Below are 27606 nucleotides of genomic sequence, written 5' to 3'. Positions count from 1 at the left end.
ATAAAACATAAGAAAATAGGATGAAGTTTAATTTACGAGCCTAGGGGAAAAAATGTAATTTTGACAAAGTTTAGGGGCAAAATTTTAATTTTTCCAAAATATGATTTTGGGTCAATTTGAATAATGTGAGTCCTAATTAGGCTATATTTGTAATGACAGAGCAAGGGAAATTGAAATTTGGGCTAAAATTGACAAAATACGAAGTTGTAGACAAAATGGTAAAAATGGTCATTTTCGTATACTAGGTAAGTTCGTGTGTTAATAATAATGCAATACCATACTTGAATTGTAATTTTCTATTGTTATGGCATAAATTGTATGATTTAATATGTTTAGGAGAAGTTGATGGATGGTGTGCATAAAATGGAAAATGTGATGCTTGTTATGCCATGTGAAATTGAATGGCAAATTATTGTTACATAAATTGAATGTTAAATTACTATTACATAGTTTGTATCTCATGAGATTATATGATGAATAAGTGCAGGTATATGTTTATGAAAATTATGAGCAATGTGCTCGATATTTGAGTGAACTTCGACAAGACAAAATGGATTAAGTGAAATTATGTAAGAGTGAATTTTAGTAGTAAAACAGTATTGGACAGCAGCAGTCGCATGACTTTGAAAATTCACCAAAATTTGTGTAAGTTGAATTAAATTTCAAAAAAAATTATGGAATTAAAGATTAATGAGTCTATTTTCATATAAAAGAAACAGGGGGGGCAAAAGAGTTCTATATTATGTGATATTCTAATTTTTTTGAGACAATGTTAGAATGAATTCGAGATCCCCTATTCTGACTTGGAAAAATTGTTAAAAATTGTAAAACAATAAATATGAGTTATAATTTATATGAATAGAATCCTATATGTGTCTAATTTCAGAAGGAATGAACAGGAACATCATCTGTGTCCCGAAATATGAGATAAATAATTTTTAGTGAAGAGAGGTTGGAACTGTTGGACAGCAAAACAGGGGAAACTTTAATGAATAAACTGTACTAAGTAGCTAAACTAAAAATTCTGGAAATTTTATGGGACAAAGGTATATGAGTCTAGTTTCAAGGAAAATTAAGAAAACTAAATTTTTATTTTTTTAGCTCTAGATATGGATGATTTAGTAACTGTAACTCGATAAAATAGCTTAACCTAAACATGTGTAATTGTACAATTATAGTGTTTTATCTTGAAAAGCATGTTAGTAATTGCTTATTAATTTCATATGGACTTACTAAGCGTAAAGCTTACCCATCCTCTCCATTTATTTAGTATTGGTAGGTCGGCTCGGGGTTGGAGATCGTTGGAGGCAAAATCACACTATCAAACTATCATTTTTGGGAGAATTAATTCAAATATTAGAAATATCAAATGAGTGGCATGTATAGGAAGTTGGTTTGTGATATGTATTATTATTATGACTTTGACCATACGTATCAGTCTACATTGAGTTATCGTATATGATCATGAGATGTGGTCCTTATCCATTATGGTTTATAAGTTTAATTAATCATGCCATGTCCTATGTTTTGATGTGATGATATAGTTAGCTTTGTTTGTTATGCATGATTGGTAATATATCAGGTAAGTTAAATCAAGGCCAGTGGATCATGAATTAAATGGAAATGAGTAATGTTGCCTTGAATATGGATGTTTAACGAAAAAATTGGTAACTACATTATGATGGTATAAAATGAGAATAAGATTTAGCATGTCTAGTTCCAGTTAATGTAAGAATATATATTATATACAGGATGGTGAGCAAATATGTTTAAAGTGAATGACATGTTATTGCATGATTATGGATGTGTAAGTACTCATTTATGCCACATTATATGTCTTTAAATATGAGTCTATGCAGTGTTCGGAAAGTTTTTAGTTAAATGAAATTTTATGGCCCAGTTTTCGTCATGTGTATGGTTAAGTCTGGTAATGCCTCGTACCTGTTCCGGCCTTGGATACGGGTAAGGGGTGTTACATAAACCGAGGGTCTCTATCTGAGATAATGGAGATTGGCACTCCGTGTAGCCTTACAATCTCAGAGACATATAATTTAGCCAATCTATCTAATGAAAAATCCATAAGTATGGGGATAAAGTTTTTCGACTTCGTTAAATGATCGACGATTACTCAAACAGCATCTTTCTTTTTTTGGTGATAAAGGTAATCCCGTTACAAAATCCATAGTAACTATTTCCCATTTCCATTCCGGTATTGTAATTGGCTGCAATAATCTTGAAGGTACTTGGTGTTTAGCCTTCACTTGCTGACATATCAAACATTTCGATACAAATTCTAAAATATCTCGTTTCATTCCCATCCACCAGTACATCCTTTTCAAGTTACTATACATCTTATTACTACCAGGATGAATAGGCATGTTACCATTATGAGCTTCATTCAAAATCTTCTATACCAGTTCTGAACTTTTCGATATGCATACTCTGCCTTTAAATAATAAGCAACCATTGGTCCTGATCTAAAATTTGGAGTCAAAAGTTGATTCTATTTGTTTTCATTTTGCATCCAACTTACTATCATTTTTCTGAGCTTTAGAGATCTATTGCAAAAATGTCGGTCTAACTTTCAGCTTAGCTATGAGTGAACCATCATCAAATCAAGACAACTGAGTCTTCAATTCTCGTAAGGAAAACAAGGATTTTCGGCTCAATGTATCTGCCACTACATTAGCTTTCCCTGAATGGTAATCGATAACGAGATCATAATCTTTCAATAATTCCAACCATCTACGTTGTCTCAAATTCAGTTCTTTCTGTGTGATTAAATACTTCAGACTTTTGTGATCTGTAAAGATATGACATTTTTCACCAAAAAGATAATGCTGCCATATTTTTAATGCAAAAACAATAGCTGCTAATTCAAGATCATGTACCGGGTAATTTCTTTCATGCGGTTTTCGCTGTCTAGATGCATAAGCTACTACTTTACCATATTGCATCAATACGCATCCTAAACCATTTAACGAGGCATCGCTATAAAATGTAAATTCCTTACCTAATTCAGGTTGGACTAATACAAGCACTTCCATCAATAAAGCTTTCAATCTATAAAAACTCTGTTAGCATTTCTCAGTCCACTCGAATTTCACTTCTTTTTGCTACAGTCAAGTCATCAGAGAAGCTATCATTGAGAACCCTTTAACAAATCTCCGATAGTATCCTACTAGTCTCAGAAAACTTTTAACTTCTGAAACATTCTTCGGTGGCTTCCAGCTTTCAATAGCTGAAATTTTGTTCGGGCCCACCCGAATACCCTCTGTCGATGCAACATGTCCAAGGAAACTAACTTTGTAACACCACTTACCTATGTCTGACGCCAGGATAGGATACGAGGCATTACCAAACTTAAACACACACATACATGTAAAACTGAGCCATAAAATTTCAACCAATTCAAAAAAAATCAAACACATGCATATCGTCCCTTTTACAGGCCTAGGAGGCCCATAACACACATCGGGGGTGGTTCGGGACTAAACTAAGAACTTACGAACTTTTTACAATACTTAGAAAAATTTCTAGTTTTGGAGAGTCACGCGCCCGTGTGGGTAGGCCATGTGGTCACACACGCCCGTGTGGCTCGGACACACCCGTGTCCTCAGCTCGTGTAACTCTCTATTTATTACGTCAGTAATATTTTAAGGTCACACGGCCAAGACACATGCCCGTGTGATAGGCCGTATCCCCCACACAGCCGTGTCTCTACACGTGTGGTCAACACTTAGGCTATTTTCTAAGCCTTGGTCAACCATAAACCTTCATACATTTATACAACATCAATGACATGTAACATGGCATCCATCTAATGATTAAACATCTTCAATTAGGCCATAACATAGCATCTGCATGTCATGATACATGTGTTTTACATACTCATCTGGCCTTGTCTATTATGTTATTACTTATACTTTTATATCGTGGTTACCATCATACCAAAACATTTCAACTTAATCATCAAACAATCATATTCAAGGCTAACTCGTAACTTTATAAAATAACAACATATTGTCCATGTGAAGGATAACATACTTGTTTACGACATTGCACACCATATCAAGTCACATACACACAACACATGAAACTTTTAAGCTTGTGCATGCACATATAATAGGGTTACAACCCAATAATCAATATAAGCCACATCTCATGGCTATATACAATTGAATCATTATAATCCAACTCAATTGGCCAAATCATGAAACACATATCATAAAGTACTAAGTCTCTATACATGCCACTCACTTAAAAACAGTTAAGGTTTATTAATACCCCAACTTGATAATTTGATAGTGTGATACTGCCTCCAACGATCTCCAACGCCGAGCTAACCTGACAACACTAAAGATATGGAAAGAAGGGGGTAAGCTTTATAGCTTAGTAAGTCTGTACGAAAATAATAATAAGCAATTTATTAACGTGTTTTTGCCAAATTCTTACAACATATTCTCATGGTAACACAATCGAAGTTGCACATAATTCCACTATTAGCTCATATTCCAGTCAAGCTATCAACTCGAGTCATAGTCACTAAATTATTAATATCTAGAGATATGGAACTCCAAATTAAGATCCAATAATTTTCCCTGAAACTAGACTCACATATCTTCTTACCATAAGGTTTTTAGAATTTTTGGTTTGTAATGCCCCTGTACCCGAGATCGTTGCTAGAGTCGAGCATGAGGTGTTAACGAACTTAATTCATTAATTAAATAGCTCAAACAATTTATTTTTAAAATTTCCAGACAAGCTGGTTAACTGCATCACAGTCGCTTAAAAATTCATATCTCGAGTTCCGAAACTCGAAATTAAGATCCGTAAATTTTTCCTGAAACTAGACTCATATATCTATCTACTAATTGTTTCTAGAATTTTTAGTCAGGCCAATTAGTACAGTTTATTAGTTAAAGTCTCCCATGTTTTAGTGTTTGACCACTCTGACCCATGTGTATTACGAATCAAATATCTCCCTGTACAGAGTTTCAATGATTATGTCGTTTGTTTCTAATAAAACTAGACTCAATAAGGATTTCATACATGTAAGGTAAAACTCCTAATTATTTTTGTAAAATTTATGGTAAATTTTTAAATTCAAAACAAGGGATTTAGAGACCACTATGACCCTGTTCTACCAAAACTTAAATATCTTATAAAATATAACTCATTTACCTGTTTTGTTCCATCCATATGAAAATAGACTAAGCTTCAATTTCATAACTTATTCATCATTTAATTTCATTTCTACTATTTTTAGTGAGTTTTCAAATTCACGTCACCGCTGCTGTCTGATTCTGTTTTGTGGCCAATTTTACCTTTCCAAGGATTTTCATGGTTTACTTAAGACATAAAGCATACATGTTATTATATATAAACTTGATTAGCCATTCCAATAGCTAATCATTTACAAACCCTTTTCTTACCAAACCATAACCATATCATATGTTCATTTACACAAAGTGAGTATAGTGCCCGTGTCTGTCGCCGGGGTGGGTTATGAAGAGTTACTGATCCAAAATTTAATATTTAAAAAAAAACATACACAATAAAAATAAAATAGAAATATACATCGCCAAACTCAATTAAAGATCGAAATTCAAACTTGTATCGACATTCAAAAGTAGCCATATTCACATGGCTTATATATAAGTACGTCTCAAAATATCATTCGCTTAAGTCTATTCTATACATTTCATACTAGCTCCAAAATATAGTAGTACCCCAAAATGATAGATAGTGTGACAAGTAGCTGACGATTCCCTTTCCTAACAGGTAACTGGAATCAACAATCTATAAAATAGAGAACGTAACAAACGAAGTAAGCTTTCAAAGCTTAGTAAGTTTTAAGCATCACAAATAATTAAAACTTATCGAAAATCAAAACATTCATTTAAACAGACTTATTCTCAATTCAAATTGCTTCATGGCCGAATACACATAAACATAGATTCTCAGCACATATTTTTCTTTTACTAAAAGTTCATGCGATGCATTTAAATCAAATAATCTCATATAATAACAACATTTGACCGAATAGGTCATTGTTTTACTCGTAGATATAACAATCATTCACACTTAAGTATCATTCTTTGATACTAATAATTCACAAAATCATTGACCTGAATGTACATGAGTACATAAAAAATTTTAACATATAATTCATATACAAATATACCATGACCGATTAAATCATTCTCATATTCGCAAATATAACCATCAATCATATTTATATATATATTCTTCTTTGATGCTAATGATTCACTTGAAATCAATTCACCGATGAGTAAGTAATACGTGCTGAACATATTAAATGTATAGTACTTACTCGACGATGGTTTATCGCGAACATTCAATATCGTAATCTTACTTAACTTATCGGCATTAAGCCCGCCGGTCTTAGGACTTGAAACCAATTACCAAACACAAGCTGCAGAATTTAAACCCGGTATAATACCAAATCGAAGCTGCGGGACTTTAGCAGGACATATTTCCAAAGACATAGCCTACGGACCTTAAGTCCGGATATAATTCCAAAGACATAGCCTGTGGACCCTAAGTCCGGATATAATTCCAAACATAGCACATGGACCCTAAGTCCGGATATAATTCCAGCACATAGCCTGCGGACCCTAAGTCCGGATACATATCAAATATCATGCATATTTAATCATATATTAACATAACTTATTCAACTTATCACATTAGTAGTCATTTGCTACGTTCGGATATAAGCTCCATATGAATACCATCATTTACATTTCGATTCGAAAGTCATACATAAATATCACATATCCATTTCACCATTCAAGCTTAACACATAGTGACCATTCGACTATAAGTCATATACATAAATTATTTATCACACAACTTAATTCAAGTAGAACCAAAAGGTCACAATTCATCTAATATAAACATATCAACGCATCATCAATTATATACTAAAGGTGACTACTCAAAACTTACCTCGAATATTTTCGAACAGTCTCGGATCGGCTATTCAACTACTTTCTCTTTTCCCTTGTCCAACCTTGGTTCTCTATGCTCTTGAGCTTAAATTCAACAATTTTAAACTAGTCATTATTCGACTATTCAAGCATTACTTTCAGAATATAATATATATACATACGAATTTCACACATATAGATCATAGTAAGTTTATAAGAAAACATTAAGCAACTCGTTAACAAATTTTTATCAATATTTACCACATAATCACAAATTCACAATAAGTTGTCTTCCGAAGCAACAGTCACTAAATTATTTATAATTGGAGCTACGAAACTCCAAATCAATTGCCGTAAAAGATCCCTGAAAATATACTCATATACCTTTTATCCATAAAATTTTCAGAATTTTTAGCTTGGCCAATCAATACCATATTTTTCTTAAATTTTCCCCTGTTTCACTGTTTGACTAATCTGACCACTCTTCACTACGAATCAAATTTCTCATTGTACAAAATTCAAAATATATCCTCATTTATTTAATTTGAAACTAAACTCATTAAGGAGTCTAAGAATATAAACTCCATCATATAACCATTTTTTTAAAATTTATCATGATTTTATAAAAACAGAACAGGGGATCTAGAAGTCATTTTGAACTTATCCTACATCACTTCAAATATCTCATTATCGGAAATTCTTTTGCTTTCATAGTTTATTTTATAAGAAAATAGACTCATTAAGCTTTAATTACATAATTTATTCAGCTTCTAACTAAACTCCCACAATTTATGGTGATTTTCCAAAATCACGTTACTGTTGCTGTGCCAAGCAGATTTATTACCAATTCATTCTTTCACACATTCTTTGCATGCATGTTTAAACATGCATATCACCAATCAATCATCACATATCTATAATTTCACTTAAGCGTAATCTCTATTTCATCATTCTAAAACATTCAACATTCAAAAATTTAAACACAAAAATTCATAGCCGAATGTTATTTAACTTAAGCTACCATTATATTTTTACTTATCACTTTATACCATATTATCAAAATGAACTAATTATACTTATATAAATAATATCAAAGCCGAAACTTATGCATAACATTATTCAATATTTATGCCCTTAAAAATTCATTTACAAGCCGAACCTCTTGATATGAAAACCTCTAATTATTTCATTCAATCACCCAACGGCATTTGCTCACATTTAACACTTGAAAACAAATTATTTGTTCAAGTAATTCAACAAGTCCAAGTTCATCCATTTCACATGTATATACTAACAATTAAGTATTATCTAGCTCAAACTTCATTAAACTATAAGAACAAGAATCTATCCCCTTCAATTTCTCCCATGGCCGAATGCTCAATACACCACACAACTCAAAATTTTGTCATGGGCTAAGTAAGAAACTTAATACCTAACTTAAAATATGCTAAAATCCAAGAACTAACATGAATTACTTACATTATTCAAGACTATAAAGGAATAGCTGAATGCTTGTTTCCCCTCCCTTCCCTTCTTAGAATTTTCGGCCAAAGAAATCAAAAAGATGAACACTTTTCTTTCTTTTCTTTGTTTTATTCACTTCATTAATTTAACACAATTTTTTATTACATGTTTCTTACCACTATTTAATATAATAATATTAACCCATGCATATAATGCCCACAAGTATGAGCTTGGCCGGCCACTATTGTCAAAAAGAGATATTTGACATGCAAGTCCCATCTTTTTATAACATGCATTAATAGACCACTTTTAAATTTAGCTATCACATTTCACAATTGTCTCACATAAGTCCTATTTCATAATTTCACATACAAATGACAAAATTAGAGCATGAAACTTTCACATATGCATGTACACATATAATAAACATAGAATATAACAATTAATTATTTTTATGACTTGGTTTTGTGGCCCCGAAACCACTTCCCGACTAGGGTCAAATTAGGGCTATCACAACTCTCCCCCACTTAAGGAATTTTCGTCCCCGAAAATCTTACCAGTAAATAGATTTGGGTATCGTTCTTTCGTAGAGTTCTCGGGTTCCCAAGTAGCTTCTTCGATCCTGTTCTTGAGCCATAACACCTTTACTAATGGAACCTTTTTGTTTCGCAACTCTTTCACCTCGCGAGCTAGGATACGAATCGGTTCTTCTTCATAACTCAAATCAGATTGTATTTCAACCTCGGATGGATTAATTATGTGCGATGGATCAGATCTATAACGTCGAAGCATAGAGACATGATAAACATTGTGAATCTTTTCAGATTCAGGGGGCAAAATTAATCAGATCGCGATGGCCAAATTCGTTCGAGATATTTCATACGGCCGATGAACCTCGGACTCGGTTGCCCTTACGGTTAAATCGAGCACCTTTTCCAAGGTGAAACTTTAAGAAATACTTTGTCTCCGGCACGATACTCAATGTCTTTTCGTTTTAAATCCATATCGACTTCGACGATCTGAAGTCGTTGGACTTTCACGAATCTCTTGTACTTTCTGTTCAGCATCTTTAATTAAATCAACCTCGAAAATTTTACTTTCACTGAGCTCGGTCTAAAACAACGGTGTACGGCATTTACAACCGTACAAAGCCTCGTAAGGTGATATCTTAATGCTTGATTGAGAACTATTGTTGTAAGCGAATTCAATCAAAGGCAAATACCGTTACCATGAACCACTAAACTCAAGGATGCAACATCTCAACATATCCTTGAGTATCTGAATTATCCGCTCAGATTGACCATCGGTCTGGGGATGAAAAGCGGTGCTAAAACGCAACTTGTACCCAGTGCTTCTTGCAATTTCTTCCAAAATCGCGATGTGAATCTCGGATCTCTATCCGATACAATAGAATTAGGTACCCCGTGTAACCTTACCATCTGAGAAACATACAGTTCGGCTAACTTGTCAAGTGAATAGTCCATACGTACGGGAATAAAATGAGTCGACTTTATCAATCTATCAATAACAACCTAGATCGCATCTTCCTTGCTTGGTGACAATGGCAACCCAGATACAAAATCCATCGTGACTCGATCCCATTTCCATTCGGGTATCATAATCGGCTGAAGTAATCCCTAAGGCACTTGATGTTCTGCTTTCACTTGTTGACATATCAAACACTTCGAGACAAAGTCAGAAATGTCTCGTTTCATACCGTGCCACCAATACTGACACTTCAGATCGTTATACACTTTCATACTACCCGGTGAACCGACATTCATTGCTATGAGCCTTGCTCAAAATCATCGAAATAAGTTCCGAATTTCTTGGAACACACAATCGACTTCTGAACCTCAAACAATCATTGTTGTCAATTTGAAACTCTGAATCCACATTCGAAACACCTTCAGCTGATCAAACAAATCATCAATATGCGGTAACGGATATTTGTTCTTTATTGTCACTTTATTTAATTGACGGTAGTCGATGCACATTGTCATAGTTCCGTCTTTTTTTTTTTTTACAAACAATACTGGTGCACCCTTTTCTCGCATATTTTCAAGCCAACATCGAGGATATTATTGCTGGCAATTCATTCAAATCAGTAGACTCAACTCGGATTATCTCATCATTTGCACATCTCAAATCAATAGTTTTTCGTTTGCAATTCACAACTGCATCATGTACAGTCAACCAATCCATATCGAGAATAACATCAAATTCATCAAACGATAAAAGCATCAAATCGGCCGAAAAACAGGAACCTCGGATTATCAGGGGACATTTCCTACACACTTTGTCAACTAGCACATATCGACCCAAGGGATTCGACACTCGAATCACAAACTCAGTAGACTCAATAGGCAGAGTCTTACTGGATGCTAAAATCTCATATACATATGAATGAGTAGAACCAGGGTCAATCAATGCAATAACATCAGTATTAAAGAGAGTGAAAGTACCAGTAACAACATCAGGCGAAGAAGCATCCTCGCATGCGCGTATAGCATAAGCTCTAGCAGGAGTATGAGCCTCGGATCTGGTCGTAGCATCTCTAGACCCTCTCTGACCGCCACTAGCATTTCCCGTATTCCTTGGTGGTCTACCTCGAGCTATAGCAGTACTCGGTTTTCCACTCTGATTCACATTTCATTCTGACAACCTCGGGCAGTCTTTGATGAAGTGGTCGGATGATCCGCATCTATAACAGGAGTGATCATGAAATCTACAACTCCCCGAATGCCATTTTCCACAAAACTTGCACTCGGTCCTATCCCGACGATCATTTCCAACACTGGCAACTGATGTGGCTCGCGTACTCATAGGAGGTCGATCACGGTCTCGTCTGAAAAAGCCCGAAGTGTTCTTAGATCGGCCCGAATCGTCTTGAAATTTCTTCGATGATTGCTGAAAAGGCTTTCCCGAAGATCTTTTACGAAACTCTCCAGCTTCAACATCAGCTTTCCTTTTTTCCTTACTAAGCTCCTCGGCTTTGCAAGCTCGCTCGACAAGTACTATGAACTCTCTGATTTCAAGAATGCCAACAAACATTTTAATATCTTCATTTAGCCCGTCCTCGAAGCGTTTACACATAATAGCCTCAGACGAAACACATTCCCGAGCATATCTACTAAGTTTGACAAACTTTCGCTCATAATCAGTAACTGTCATAGAACCCTGTTTGAGCTTAAGAAATTCCTTTCGTTTCTGATCGATGAATCTTTGACTAATATGTTTCTTACGAAATTCGGTTTGAAAGAAATCCCAAGTAACCCGTTCTCTCGGCACCACTGAAACTAAAGTATTCCACCAATAGTAGGCAGAATCACGTAACAGTGATATAGTACATTTTAAACACTCATCGGGTGTGCACGATAATTCATCAAACACACGAATGGTATTATCGAGCCAAAACTCAGCCTGCTCGGCATCATCATTGTGACAGCCCAAAATTGACCCTAGTCGGAAAGTGGTTTCGGGACCACAAAACCGAGTCATAAAAATAATTAATTGTTATATTCTATGCTTATTGTGTGTGTACATGCACATGTGGAAGTTTCATTCTCTAATTTTACCAATTGTATGAGAAATTATTTAATAGGGATCAATGTGAGACATGGTGAAATATGATAGGCTAATTTTAAATGGCTTATTAGTGCATGTTAACACAAAGGTGGACTTGCATGTCAAATTGCCCAATTTATTAATGGTGGCGCCAAGATGGCATATTGATGGGCAATATATATGTTTAATTAGATTTTAATAATAAGGAATGGGTCATTGGAGATAAAATAATGTTAGTAAAAGAAGAAAAAGAAAAGAAAAAAAAAAAGAATGCTCATCTTTTCTCCATTGCCGTGACTTGAAGGAGGAGGAAGAATGGAATTCTTTGGTTCATGATTTGGCTTGGATGATGCTTAGGAAGAGGTAAGCACTTTGAAATCCTTGGAAATTTAGGTATAAATGAGGTGATTAGTTCAAGTTCTACTCATTTCATGGATTAAATTTTGTTGTTTGGAGGTTTGATATTCGCCAAGTAGTTGAAGCTCTTGGTGCATATGTTTTTTTCTTTTGAAGGTTGAAATTGGTTTGTTCATAAGGGGGTGCGAATGTGGCCATCGAAGGGTCTTAATGAACAATATATGTAGCTTGGGTTTATAACATTCGGTTAAGGAATGTTGTGTGCTAGCAAGTTTGGTTTAATACTAGATGTAAACCACTTTGTATTTGATGAATTGAAGAAAATAGTGAAGGGCAAATTAAAAGATGTTGAATGAATTTTTGGCTTAGTTGAGCTTAAGCATTCGGTCAATTATGGGCATTGTTGTAACCTAATTGTAATTTGCAACTCTTAATTTTGAGATGTGAAGCTATGCTAGAAGAGAAAAGAAAATTCGCCAAGTGTTCATGGGAGGAAACTATGTGCTTGAAAGAATAAAAGTGACACTATAATTGATAGTATAGGTATTCGCCATTCAATCAAGTGTATAGGTGATGTTAGATCAAATTTAGCACATTCGGCTATATAAGTATACCCATTTATGATATTGCCTTCGATTGTATAAACCCGACTAAAATGGGTAATTAGTAAGGGTGGTTACCTAATATACGAATATGTATATGTGTATGTATGATTGGATTATTGATAGTATGGTAATTGCATAAGGCTATTAGCGAATAGCTAAGAACGTAAGGTAGTAAGATAAAAATTTTACCATGTCGTTCGTATGTCATAAGATCATTAAAATGTGGATACCAATATATGTCCCAAAGCGGTTGAATGAGTTAATTTATTTGTTTAAGCTCAAGATCCTAAAGGAGAGGCGTCCAACAAGGGAAATCGAAGATCATCGAGTAGCCGACTTGGAATTATTTACCCAAAGACAAGGTAAGTCATTAAGCACATATGTTTGATATTGCTTAAATGATTGGAAAATCTATGCAATTGTGTTTAATGGAATGCTATATATATGTATAAATGAAATTGTATGTGTATGGAATGAGGATAATTGTTGAATGTAAAAGAAATAGTGGAATGTGTAGAAAGTTTGCTTTCGGCACTATGTGTGCGGGCAATACGTGTGTATGGTGACGAGATTGGCACTAAGTGTGCGTGCTGGAAATATATGGCACTAAGTGTGCGTGCTGGAAATATATGGCACTAAGTGTGCGTGCTGGAAATATATGGCACTAAGTGTGCGTGCTGGAAATATTTGGCACTAAGTGTGCAAGCTGGAAAAGTACGGCATTGGGTGTGCGAGTTCGGAGGGTATGGCACTGTGTGTGCGAGCTTAAATTACGTGGCACTAAGTGTGCGAAATCGAGTGGTAAGCACTGTGTGTGCGTACTCTATATATATGGAGGGTGTGTCTCCATTGAATTGAGTATGGACAGCGGATCGGGTAAGTACCTCGAGCTCATGACGAATAGAGAATTCGTTCATGCTTGGGGATTGAAATTGGTAAGCCTTAAATCTATGTGATGATTGAAATGTGTATGGTTGTGCTGGAAAATGAGTTAATGTGTAAAATGCTTGATTATCTTGTTGTGTAGAATATGAAATGTGGATGTATGAATTAGTGCGAGATTGGACCGAAAGGTCCGAGGTATTATGGTATAGATTCGATATGGACGAGTACCTAGCCTCATTTGTTGTACATGTAGTAGTAACTTTATCGATGGATTGATTAATGCTTATGACTTCTTGAGTTGTAAACTCACTCGGTGTTTTTCTTGTCACCCATTTTAGGTCTCTCGGACTCGTATTGTTTGCGTGATCGGGACCGTCGCTGAAGTCATCACAACGGCTGAAATCTTGTGGTATTGTTTTTGTTGTTGTAGAACATTTGGCATGTATAGGCTATTGTATTTTGTCGGATTGTGGGTTGTAAACTTTAAGCCATGCGAAAATGGCCTATGTGGTCGTCGAGTGGGATGCTAGAGCCTATAGCCACGAGTCTTAGAAACTCTAATTTTGATAAGGTGGCCATAATTTGTGTCATGTATGATGGATGATTAAGGCCAAGGGAAAATTCATGAAATTGGCATAGTCTACTGCAGTAACTGTTGCGGACAGCAGCAGTGAGATGAGATTGAAAAATCACTAAAAATAGTAGAAGTAGAATTAAATAGTGAGTAAATTATGAAACTGAACCTTGATGAATCTATTTTTATAGGGATGAAACGAAACGACCATATGAGCAGTATACTGAGAAATATTAAAGTTCTCGTGAGACAGGGCCAGAACGGTTTCTGGGTCCCCTGTCGCGACTTTGAAAATTTACCATAAATTATCCAGAAAGAATTATGAGTCATGCCTTGTATGTACAGATTCCATTTCGAGTATAGTTTCATTAGAAACAAACAGCACCAGTATTAAAGCCCTGTACAGAGAGATATCCAAGTTGTAACACGCGAAGGTCAGAGCAGTCGATCCCTGTAACATGGGTGACTTTAACTAATAAACTGTACCAATTGGCCCAACCAAAAATTCTAAAAATAAATCCATGGATGGGTATCTGAGTCTAAATTCAGGGAAAATTTACAAAACCAGTTTCCGAGTTTTGAAACTCGAGATATGATTTTTAAGGCGACGGTGATGCAGTTTTCTAGCCTGACTGGAAATGTCAAATTGGTTGGTATCTTGAGAGGATTTGGCCGTTAACCCCTCGTGTCCGACACCGGCGTCGGTCACGAGTTAGGGGTGTTACAATCATTGTCAATAGCTTTGAACTCAGTAGCCCCGTGCTTTCGAATTCTATCAACCGGGGGTTTGCTCAACCTCAATGAGTCAACAATAGGAGTTACCACAGGTGTAGGGGTTGTATTAGTCGGGGGTGGGGGTTGTGTAACAGCCGGATTAGTTCGAATATATTGGGTAAACCAATCATTCATTATAGCATAGAAGACTTGTTTAGCCTCATCATTTTGATTGCTAGCATTCGGTTGAGAGCCTATCGGTGCTGTCCCTATCGCGGGAGCAGGCGCTACGCTTTCAACATCATCAGCTACTGCTCGATCGGGATCGGAATCTATTACTATACGAAAAAACACGTTTTAATTGTCAGAAATCATCACACTATCCTTTTAACACTTTATGGCATGTATAGCTAGACTCACACACGCTACGTTAGTCCTAGAATCGACTAAACCGTAGCTCTAATACCAATAAAATTGTAACACCTCTATAACCCGTGTCCGTCACCGGGGTGGGTTATGAAGAGTTACTGATCCAAAATTTAATATTTAAAAAAAATATACACAAAAAAAATAAAATAAAAATATACATCGCCAAACTCAGTTAAAGATCAAAATTCAAACTTGTATCGACATTCAAAAGTAGCCATGTTCACATGGCTTATATATAAGTACGTCTCAAAATATCATTCTCTTAAGTCTATTCCATACATGCCATACTAGCTCCAAAATATAGTAGTACCCCAAAAGGATAGATAGTGTGACAAGTAGTGATTTATTCCCTTTCCGAAAGGGTAATGGAATCAACAATCTATAAAATAGAGAACGTAACAAACGAAGTAAGCTTTCAAAGCTTAGTAAGTTTTAAGCATCACAAATAATTAAAACTTATCGAAAATCAAAACATTCATTTAAACAGACTTATCTCAATTCAAATTGCTTCAAGGCCGAATACACATAAACATAAACATAGATTCTCAACACATATTTTTCTTTTACTAAAAGTTCATGCGATGCATTTAAATCAAATAATCTCATATAATAACAACATTTGACCGAATAGGTCATTGTTTTACTCGTAGATATAACAATCATTCACACTTAAGTATCATTCTTTGATACTAATAATTCACAACATCATTGACTGAATGTACATGAGTACATAAAGAAATTTTAACATATAATTCATATACAAATATACCATGACCGATTAAATCATTCTCATATTCACAAATATAACCATCAATCATATTTATATATATATTCTTCTTTGATGCTAATGATTCACTTCGAAATCAATTCACCGATGAGTAAGTAATACGTACCTGAACATATTAAATGTATAGTACTTACTCGACGATGGTTTACTGCGAACATTCAATATTGTAATCTTACTTAACTTACTGGCATTAAGCATGTCAGGTCTTAGGACTTGAAACCAATTACCAGCACAAGCCTGCAGGAATTTAAACCCGGTATAATACCAGCTCGAAGCTTGCGGGACTTTAGCCCGGACATATTTCCAGCACATAGCCTGCGGACCTTAACTCTGGATATAATTCCAGCACATTGCCTGCGGACCCTAAGTCCGGATATAATTCCAGCACATAGCCTGCGGACCCTAAGTCCGGATACACATCAAATATCATGCATATTTAATCATATATTAACATAACTTATTCAGCTTATCACATTAGTAGTCATTTGCTACGTTCGGATATAAGCTCCATATGAATACCATCATTTACATTTCGATTCGAAAGTCATACATAAATATCACATATCCATTTCACCATTCAAGCTTAACACATAGTGACCATTCGACTATAAGTCATATACATAAATTATTTATCACACAACTTAATTCAAGTAGAACCAAAAGGTCACAATTCATCTAATATACACATATCAAGGCATCATCAATTATATACTAAAGGTGACTACTCAAAACTTACCTCGAATATTTTCGAACAGTCTCGGATCGGCTATTCAACTACTTTCTCTTTTCCCTTGTCCAACCTTGGTTCTCTATGCTCTTGAGCTTAAATTCAACAATTTTAAACTAGTCATTATTCGACTATTCAAGCATTACTTTCAGAATATAATATATATACATACGAATTTCACACATATAGATCATAGTTTGTTTATAAGAAAACATGAAGCAACTCGTTAACAAATTTTTATCACTATTTACCACATAATCACAAATTCACAATAAGCTGTCTTCCTAAGCAACAGTCACTAAATTATTTTTAATTGGAGCTACGAAACTCCAAATCAATTTCCTAAAAATATCCCTGAAAATAGACTCATATATCTTTCATCTATAAAATTTTCAGAATTTTTAGCCTGGCCAATCAATACTAGATTTTTCTTAAAGTTGCCCCTGTTTCACTGTTTGACTAATCTGACCACTCTTCACTACGAATCAAATTTCTCATTGTACAGAGTTCAAAATATGTCCTCATTTATTTCGTTTGAAACTAGACTCATTAAGGAGTCTAAGCATATAAACTCCATCATATAACCATTTTTTTACAAGTTATCATGATTTTATAAAAACAGAACAGGGGATCTAGAAGTCATTTTGACCTTATCCTACATCACTTCAAATATCTCATTATCGGAAATTCTTTTGCTCTCATAGTTTATTTTATAAGAAAATAGACTCATTAATCTTTAACTACATAATTTATTCTGCTTCTAAATCAACTCCCACAATTTATGGTGATTTTCCAAATCACGTTACTGTTGCTGTCCCAAGCAGATTTATTACCAATTCATTCTTTCACACATTCTTTGCATGCATGTTATTTAAACATGCATATCACCAATCAATCATCACATATCTATAATTTTACTTAAGCATAATCTCTATTTCATCATTCTAAAACATTCAACATTCAAAAATTTAAACACAAAAATTCATAGCCGAATGTTATTTAACTTAAGCTATCATTATATTTTCACTTATCACTTTATACCATATTATCAAAATGAACTAATTATACTTATATAAATACCACCAAAGACGAAACTTATGCATAACATTATTCAAGATTTATGCCCTTAAAAATTCATTTACAAGCCGAACCTCTTGATATGAAAACCTCTAATTATTTCATTCAATCACCCAACGGCATTTGCTCACATTTAACACTTGAAAACAAATTATTTGTTCAAGTAATTCAACAAGTCCAAGTTCATCCATTTTACATGTAAATACTAACAATTAAGTATTATCTAGCTCAAACTTCATTAAACTATAAGAACAAGAATCTATCCCCTTCAATTTCTCCCATGTCCGAATGCTCAATACACCACACAACTCAAAATTTTGTCATGGGCTAAGTAAGAAACTTAATACCTAACTTAAAATATGCTAAAATTCCAAGAACTAACATGAATTACTTACATTATTCAAGACTATAAAGGAGTAGCCGAATGCTTGTTTCCCCTCCCTTCTCTTCTTAGAATTTTCGGCCAAAGAAATCAAAAAGATGAACACTTTTCTTTCTTTTCTTTGTTTTATTCACTTCATTAATTTAACACAATTTTTTTATTACATGTTTCTTACCACTATTTAATATAATAATATTAACCCATGCATATAATGCCCATAAGTATGAGCTTGGCCGGCCACTATTGTCAAAAAGAGATATTTGACATGCAAGTCCCATCTTTTTATAACATGCATTAATAGACCACTTTTAAATTTAGCTATCACATTTCACAATTGTCTCACATAAGTCCTATTTAATAATTTCACATACAAATGACAAAATTAGAGCATGAAACTTTCACATATGCATGTACACATATAATAAGCATAGAATATAACAATTAATTATTTTTATGACTCGATTTTTGGTCCTGAAACCACTTCCTGACTAGGGTCAAATTAGGGCTGTCACAACATGCCGCATTCAAAATATACAAGCCATTTTACCAATTTAGGTCTTCGGATAGTGTGAACGAGCCTTCGACCTATCCCGATTCTCAAGCCGGCTTGTCAAAACTACAATGAATGAAAAGGAGGGAGTAAGCATAAATGCTTAGTAAGTTCACATGCAAATAATATGTAACAGGATCATGTAATCCAACATAAACATCATTAAGACACACATGAAATAAGAATACTTACTATCTTACCACAATTTTGTCTCACCAAGTTCTCAACCAGGAATTTAAACTCGTACCTGTCCATTTTCACTTCTTCAACACATTCATCATCGAATCACTATCGTTTTAAGTATTCTCCATATTCTCTTAGGATTTTCCCGTTGAACACATCGGAATATAATTTCGAATACGCAGATAGTGTGCGCATAAGTGCTATACTCATAACTGAACAAGCTCAATAGCTTTTGAAATCTATGTAGCCAAGCTACCATGTAACCCGCCCATAAACGAACTCGGACTCAACTCAACAAGTTCGGGCGTTCGCATCCATAAGTGAACTCGAACTCAACTCAATGAGCTTGGATGCCTAGTTGCATCTCACGAACTCGGACTCAACTCAACGAGTTCGGAACTCAACCATCCTAGCTGTAACACCCCTAACTCGTGACCGTCGCCGGTGTCGGACACGAGGGGTTAACGGCCAAATCCTCTCAAGGTACCAACCAATTTGACATTACCAGTCAGGCCGGAAAACTGCGTCACCGTCGCCTTAAAAATCATATCTCGAGTTTCAAAACTCGGAAACTGGTTTCGTAAATTTTCCCTGAATTTATACTCACATACCCATCCATGGATTTATTTTTAGAATTTTTGGTCAGGCCAATTGGTACAGTTTATTAGTTAAAGTCACCCATGTTACAGGGATCGACTGCTCTGACCTTCGCGCGTTACAACTTGAATATCTCTCTGTACAGGGCTTTAATACTGGTACCGTTTGTTTCTAATGAAACTAGACTCAAAATGGAATCTGTAAATATAAAGCATGACTCCTAATTCTTTCTGGATAATTTATGGTGAATTTTCAAAGTGGCGGCAGGGGACCCAGAAACCGTTCTGGCCCTGTCTCACGAGAACTTTAATATTTCTCAGTATACTGCTCATATGGTCGTTTCGTTTCGTCCATATAAAAATAGATTCATCAAGGTTAAATTCCATAATTTACTCACTATTTAATTCTACTTCTACTATTTTTAGTGATTTTTCAATCTCATCTCACTGCTGCTGTCCGCAACAGTTACTGCAGTAGACTATGCCGATTTCATGAATCTTTCCTTGGCCTTAATCATCCATCATACATGAGACAAATTATGGCCACCTTATCAAAATTAGAGTTTCTAAGACTCGTGGCTATAGGTTCTAGCATCCCACTCGACGACCACATAGGCCATTTTCACATGGCTTAAAGTTTACAGCCCACAATTCGACAAAATATAATAGCCTATACATGCCAAATGTTCTTCAACAACGAAAACAATACCACAAGATTTCAATCGGTGTGATGACTTCAACGACGGTCCCGATCACGCAAACAATACGAGTCCGAGAGACCTAAAATGGGTGACAAGAAAACACCGAGTGAGTTTACAACTCAGAAGTCATAAGCATTCATCAATCCACCGATAAAGTTACTACAACATGTACAACAAACGAGGCTAGGTACTCATCCATATCGAATCTATACCATAATACCTCGGACCTTTCGGTCCAATCTCGTACCAAGTCATACATCCACATTTCATATTCTACACAACAAGATAATCAAGCATTTTACACATTAACTCATTTTCCAGCACAACCATACAATTTCAATCATCACATAGATTTAAGGCTTACCAAATTCAACCCCAAGCATGAACGTATTCTCTATTCGTCATGAGCTCGAGGTACTTACCCGATTCGCTGTCCGGGATTAACTCGATAATGTCGCACACTCAGTGCCAATTGTAATACAAGAGCATATAGTGAATCCGCACACTTAGTGCTATATATTTTCAGCTCGCACACTTAGTGCTATAGAATCAAACTCGCACACTTAGTGCTGTACAATTTTAAACCCGCACACTTAGTGCCAATCTTGTCACCGTGTCCATTTATACCCGCACACTTAGTGCCGTGACCAATACCTTATGCATTTTGCTGCCTTTATACATTCAACAATGGCATCATTCCATACACATACATTTTCATTTACACATCAATTCATTAAACACAATTGCATATATATTATGATCATTTAAATCAATACCAAATATATGCTTAATGACTTACCTTGTGTTCGGTAATTAATTCCAAGTCGGCTACTCGATGATCTTCGATTTCCCCTTGTTGGACGCCTCTCCTTTAGGATCTTGAGCTTAAACAAATAAATTAGCTCATTCAACCGCTTTGGTACATATATTGGTATCCACATTTTAATGATCTATGACATACGTAACGACATGGTAAAATTTTTATCTTACTACCTTACGTTCTTAGCTATTCGCTAATAGCCTTATGCAATTACCATACCATCAATAATCCAATCATATTCATTACTCAAGTATAGTATTTTCACATTCGGCAATAGTATTACATACAATAGCCGATTCTTCTTACTTTGTATTTATGCATCTATTTGATCATTAGTTTAGTTCAAACACCCATACACCAAGATTTATCAAGTTTAGCATGAAACATAACCTTAATCCTCAATGACCACTATGGCCGAAAATCCTAGTCAACCCAAAATCACAATTTCTAACACATAATTGTTCATAACACAATTAAAGCATCCTCTCCATTCCAACACTTCAAGACACATACATTTCCCACAAATCTCCAACTTTACATTCGGCCTTAGTGTACATACACAAGCCGATTTTTTTCTTCCTATCATCCAACCTAACTATATGAATATTTAACTAGCTCACACTTCACCCATCCACAATCACTCATTTAACACAAAGAAAATAATCAACTCTCTTCACTATCTACCATGGCCGAATACTTCATGCACCACCCAAATCCAAAATTTTAACATGGGCTAGTTAAAGAACTTAGTAATCAACTTACATTAAGCTGAAATTTCAAAATCTAACATGAATACTAACCTTGTTTTGAGCTTAAAGTTGACCGAAATCTCCCCTCCCCCTTTCTTTCTTCAATTCGGCTAAGAGAGAACCAAAGGAAATGAAGCTCTTTTTTTTTCTTTCTTTGCTCTATTCACGGCAAGGGGGGCAACCACACACACACACATTTTTTTGTTTCTCTTCCTACAACCTTAATATTTTATCAATTTTGACATCAACCATTAACAAAACATGTTTATGACATGTTTTCTTTTGCCCATCATCCTTGTCATGGCGGCCACTAGGCTATCTTTAGGGAAATTTGACATGCAAATCCTCATTTTCACAACATGCATTATTAGGCCACTTTGCATTTGCCTAGCACATTTCTAAATTTTTTCACACAAGTCCTTCCTAGTGAAATTCACCTTTATAACACTAAATCAAATCATCAAAATGTCACACACAATTTAACACATATCATAGGCATCAAAATAAATTTTAAATTATTTTTATGCCTCGGTTTTGTGGTCCCAAACCACATCCCGTCTAGGGTCAATTTTGGGCTGTCACAACTCTCCCCACTTAAGAAATTTTCGCTCCCGAAAATCTTACTCAGAAATAGGCTCGGTATCGCTCTTTCATAGAGTCCTCAAGTTCCCAAGTGGCTTCTTCAATTCCGTGTTTATGCCACAACACCTTCACTAACGGGATTTTCTTATTATGCAACTCTTTTACTTCACGCATCATAATGCGAACCGGTTCCTCTTCATAGCTCAAATTAGGTGAATCTCAATCTCGATGGAGCAATTACGTGCGATGGATCAGACCTATATCGTCAAGCATCGAGACATGAAAACATTATGAATCTTTTCGAGCTCGGGGCAAAATCAAACGATACGCGATCGGACCGACTCGTTCGGATATCTCATATGGCCCGATGAACCTCGGGCTCAATTTGCCGTTACGGCCAAATCTAAGCACTTTCTTCCAGGGTGAGACTTTGAGAAATACCTTGTCTCCAACCTGATATTCAATATCTTTTCTTTTCAAATCCGCATACGACTTTTGACGATCCGAAGCAGCTTTCAAACTTTCACGAATTACTCGAACTTTTTGCTCGGCATCCTTAACCAAATCAACCCCGAAGATTTTTCCTTCACTAATTTCAGTCCAGAATAATGGGGTACGGCATTTACGACCGTATAAAGCCTCGTAAGGCGCCATCTTGATACTTGATTGAAAGCTATTGTTGTAAGCGAACTCAACCAAAGGTAGATACCGTTCCCATGCACCACTAAACTCAAGGATGCAACATCTCAACATATCCTCGAGTATTTGAATTATCCGTTCGGATTGACCATCGGTTTGGGGGTGAAAAGCAGTGCTAAAATGCAGCTTGGTACCCAAAGCCTCTTGCAATTTCTTCCAAAATCGCGATGTAAATCTTGGGTCTCTATCCGACACGATAGAAATAGGCACCCCATGCAATCGAATAATTTGGGAGACGATAATTCGCCAATTTATCAAGCGAAAAATCGGTGCATGACAGAATAAAATGAGCGGACTTGGTCACTATCAACAATGACCCATCTCGCATCCTTCTTACTCACGACAATGGCAGTCCGGATACAAAGTCCATGGTGACTCGATCCCATTTCCACTCGGGTATCGTGATCGGTCAAGTAATCCCGATGGCACTTGATGTTCCGCTTTCACTTGTTGACATATCGACACCTTGAAACAAATTTGGAAATGTCTCGTTTCATACCGCCACCAAAATTGGCGTTTCAAATCGTTGTACATCTTCGTACTCCGGGTGGATTGCCATTCGGCTACAATGGGCTTCATTTAGAATTATCGAAATAAGTTCAATTCTTTGGAACACACATGACTTCGAACCTCAAACAATCGTCATCATCAATTTGAAACTCTGATTCCTTGTTCAGAACACATTCAGCCCGTTTTGCAAGCAACTCCTCATCAACTTTCTGAGCTTCCCGAATTTGATGAGCCAACAATGGTTTGGCCTTTAATTCGGCGACTAACACATTGTCGTAGAATAGACAAGTGTACATTCATCGTCAGAAGCAAACAAAGGATTTCCGACTTAAGGCATCCGCAACCACATTAGCCTTTCCCGGTGATAATCAATGACGAGTTCATAATCTTTTAACAACTCGAGCCATCGTCTTTGTCGCAGATTTAAGTCTCTCTCGAGTCATCAAATATTTGAGACTTTTGTGATCCGAATACACATGGCACTTCTCACCAAATAAGTAATGTCGCCATATCTTTAAAGGCGAATACGATGGCGTACCAATTCGAGATCATGAGTTGGATAATTTTTCTCATGTGGCTTTAATTGTCTCGACGATAGGCCACAACTCGACCTTCTTGCATCAATACGCAACCTAACCCAAGTAGGGAGGCATCACTATAGATGACAAACTCTTTGCCGATTCGGTCAGTACTAGAACCGGAGCTTTCGTCAAATGGGTTTTCAATTGGTCGAAACTTTTCGACACTTTTCCGTCCATTCAAATTTGACATCTTTCAAGCGCTTTTGTCATGGGTGTGGCTATCATCGAGAATCCTTTTACAAACCGTCGGTAGTAACCGCAAGCCCCAAAAAGCTCCTAACTTCGGTAACATTCCTTGGAGGTTTCCAATTGACTAAGGTCGAAATTTTGTTCGGGTCCACCTCGACACCGATCACGGACACCACGTGCCCCAAAAGCTAACCTCTTTCAACCAAAATTCCCATTTATGAACTTTGCGTATAATCGCTATCTCGTAAGATTTGTAACACTAGCCTTAGGTGTTCAAAGATGTTCGGTTTCATCTCTCGAATAGACCAAAATGTCATCGATAAATACAATTACGAACCGATCCAAGTATGGCCTGAAAATTCTATTCATTAAATCCATAAACACCGTAGGGCATTAGTGAGCCCAAACGGCATCACCAAGAATTCATAGTGACCGTACCTTGTTCTAAAAGCGGTTTTGGTATGTCCGATTCTCGGACCCTCAACCGATAGTATCCCGACCTCAAATCTATCTTTGAAAACATCGAGGCTCCTTTAATTGATCAAACAGATCGTCAATTCGTGGCAACGGATATTTATTCTTTATCGTCACTTTATTGAGTTGACGGTAGTCGATGCACAACGTCATGCTTCCGCCCTTCTTTTCACAAACAATACCGGTGCGCCCATGGAGAAAAACTTCGGTCGAGCGAAACCTCTATCCGTCAATTCTTGTAATTGAACCTTCAATTCCTTTAACTCCGTTAATGCCATACGATACGGAGCTATTGAGATCGGCGTAGTGCCCGGTACAACTTCGATGCCAAATTCCACTTCTCGAACCGGTGGCAATCCCGGTAACTCCTCCGGAAAAACATCTGAATACTCACAAACCACTGATACCGATTCGAGTTTCTTTTCCGTCTCTTTACTTTCCAACACATACGCAAGGTATGTTTCACACCCCTTTTTCACATATCTCCGAGCGGTCATAGAAGATATTATCGATGGCACTCCTTTTAAATCAGTAGACTCGACTCGAACTACCTCATTATTTGCACTCCTCAAATCAATGGTTTTCCTTTTGCAGTCCACCACTGCATCATGTACGGTCAGCCAATCCATACCAAGAATAACATCGAATTCATCAAATGGTAGAAGCATCAGATCGGCCGGAAAACAGGATTCTCGAATTATTAGGGGGCATCTCTTGCACACTTTATCAACGAGTACGTATTGACCCAAAGGGTTTGACACTGAATTATTTAACTCAAGAGACTCAACAGTAGAGTCTTCTTGGATGCTAAAGTTTCACATACATATGAATGAGTAGAGCGGGTCAATCAATGCAATCACACTAGTATCAAAGAGAGTAAAAGTACCGGTGATAACGTCGGGGAGGATGCCTCCTCTCGTCGCGGATGGCATATGCTCTAGCAGGAGCTCGGGTCTCGGATCGAACAGCCGTGTCGGTGGCTCCCCCGATTACCACCCCTACCACCAAACCCTTGGGGTCTACCTCTAGTCGTCGCCCCACTAGATCTCGCACCTTGCATCTTATTCTTCTCATCTAGCTCTGTGCAATCCCTAATGAAGTGGTCCTTCAACCACATCCGTAATAAAGTCTTAAGCATGACTTACCCCAACATTCACCTAGGTGTCGTCTTCCACATTGGGGACATTCAGTCTCTCTTGACGATTATTGCCCACACTAGCTACCGATGTAGCTCGGAGTCCATCAATGGTCGGGCTCTAATGGAAATTCCCGCATGCCTCGACTTCTTCGGTGTCCTCCCCGAACCTCTTTACAATGAGAACGGAGCTTTACTCGTTGATCTTTTACGGTAATCTCTTGCTTCAAATTCAGCCTTCTTCTTCTCCTTCCCAAGTTCTTCCGCCTTGCGCTCGCTCGACTAGTGTCACGAACTCCTTTATCTCCAAAATTCCCACTAGTAACTTTAACTCTTCATTCAATCCTTCTTCGAATCTTTTGCACATAGCAACCTCATCAGCCACACACTCCGAGCATACCGACTAAGTCTTACGAACTCATGTTCAGATTCGATCTCTGATCATACGGCCTTGCTTGAGTTCCAGAACTCCTTACGCTTCGATCGATGAACCGTTGACTAATATATTTCTTCCGAAATTCGTTTGAAAGAAATCCCAAGTAACTTGTTCCTTTGGGACTATGGAAATCAAGGTCCTCCACCAATAGTAGGTGAGTCTCGAACAAAGATATAGCACACTTAAGACATTCATCGGTGTGCATGATAGTTCATCAAACACTCTAATGGTGTTATCAAGCGAAACTCGGCCCTTTCGGCATCGTCGGTAACTATGGCCTTAAACTCCTCGCCCCACGCTTCCTAATCAAGTCCACGGTGGTTTACTCAGCCTCACAGATCAATGAATCGATGGCATCACGGGCTCTTGGGTGGATTATTTAAATTGGGAATGGTTGGACACCGGATTGGTTCGCATATTATGCGACCCACTCATTCATCATGGTGAAGAAGGTTTGTTTCGCCTTCATTTTGATTATTCGCGGATGACCGAGGCTCAACAGCGGTGTCCCTTGCGCAGGAGCAGCCGCTACACTTTCAACGTCATCCGCCAAGGGTCTCTATCCCGGTTCCATCGCTAATCAAAACAAAAATTTCAACCGTCAAGTCATCACATTATTAAGCACTAACAATTTGGCATGTATAGCTAGACTCACACGCCTATGGTAGTCCTAGAACCGACTAAACCATAGCTCTGATACCAATAAAATTGTAACACCCTAACTCGTGACCGTCGCCGTGTCGGACACGAGGGTTAACGCCAAATCCTCTCAAGGTACCAACCAATTTGACATTACCAGTCAGGCTGGAAAACTGCGTCACCGTCGCCTTAAAATCATATCTCGAGTTTCAAAACTCGGAAACTGGTTTCGTAAATT

Source organism: Gossypium arboreum, chromosome 11 (assembly GCF_025698485.1).
Source record: "Gossypium arboreum isolate Shixiya-1 chromosome 11, ASM2569848v2, whole genome shotgun sequence".
In the NCBI taxonomy this organism is placed as follows: domain Eukaryota; kingdom Viridiplantae; phylum Streptophyta; class Magnoliopsida; order Malvales; family Malvaceae; genus Gossypium; species Gossypium arboreum.
The sequence above is the reverse complement of the archived record's forward strand: the minus strand, read 5'-3'. Positions refer to the sequence as shown.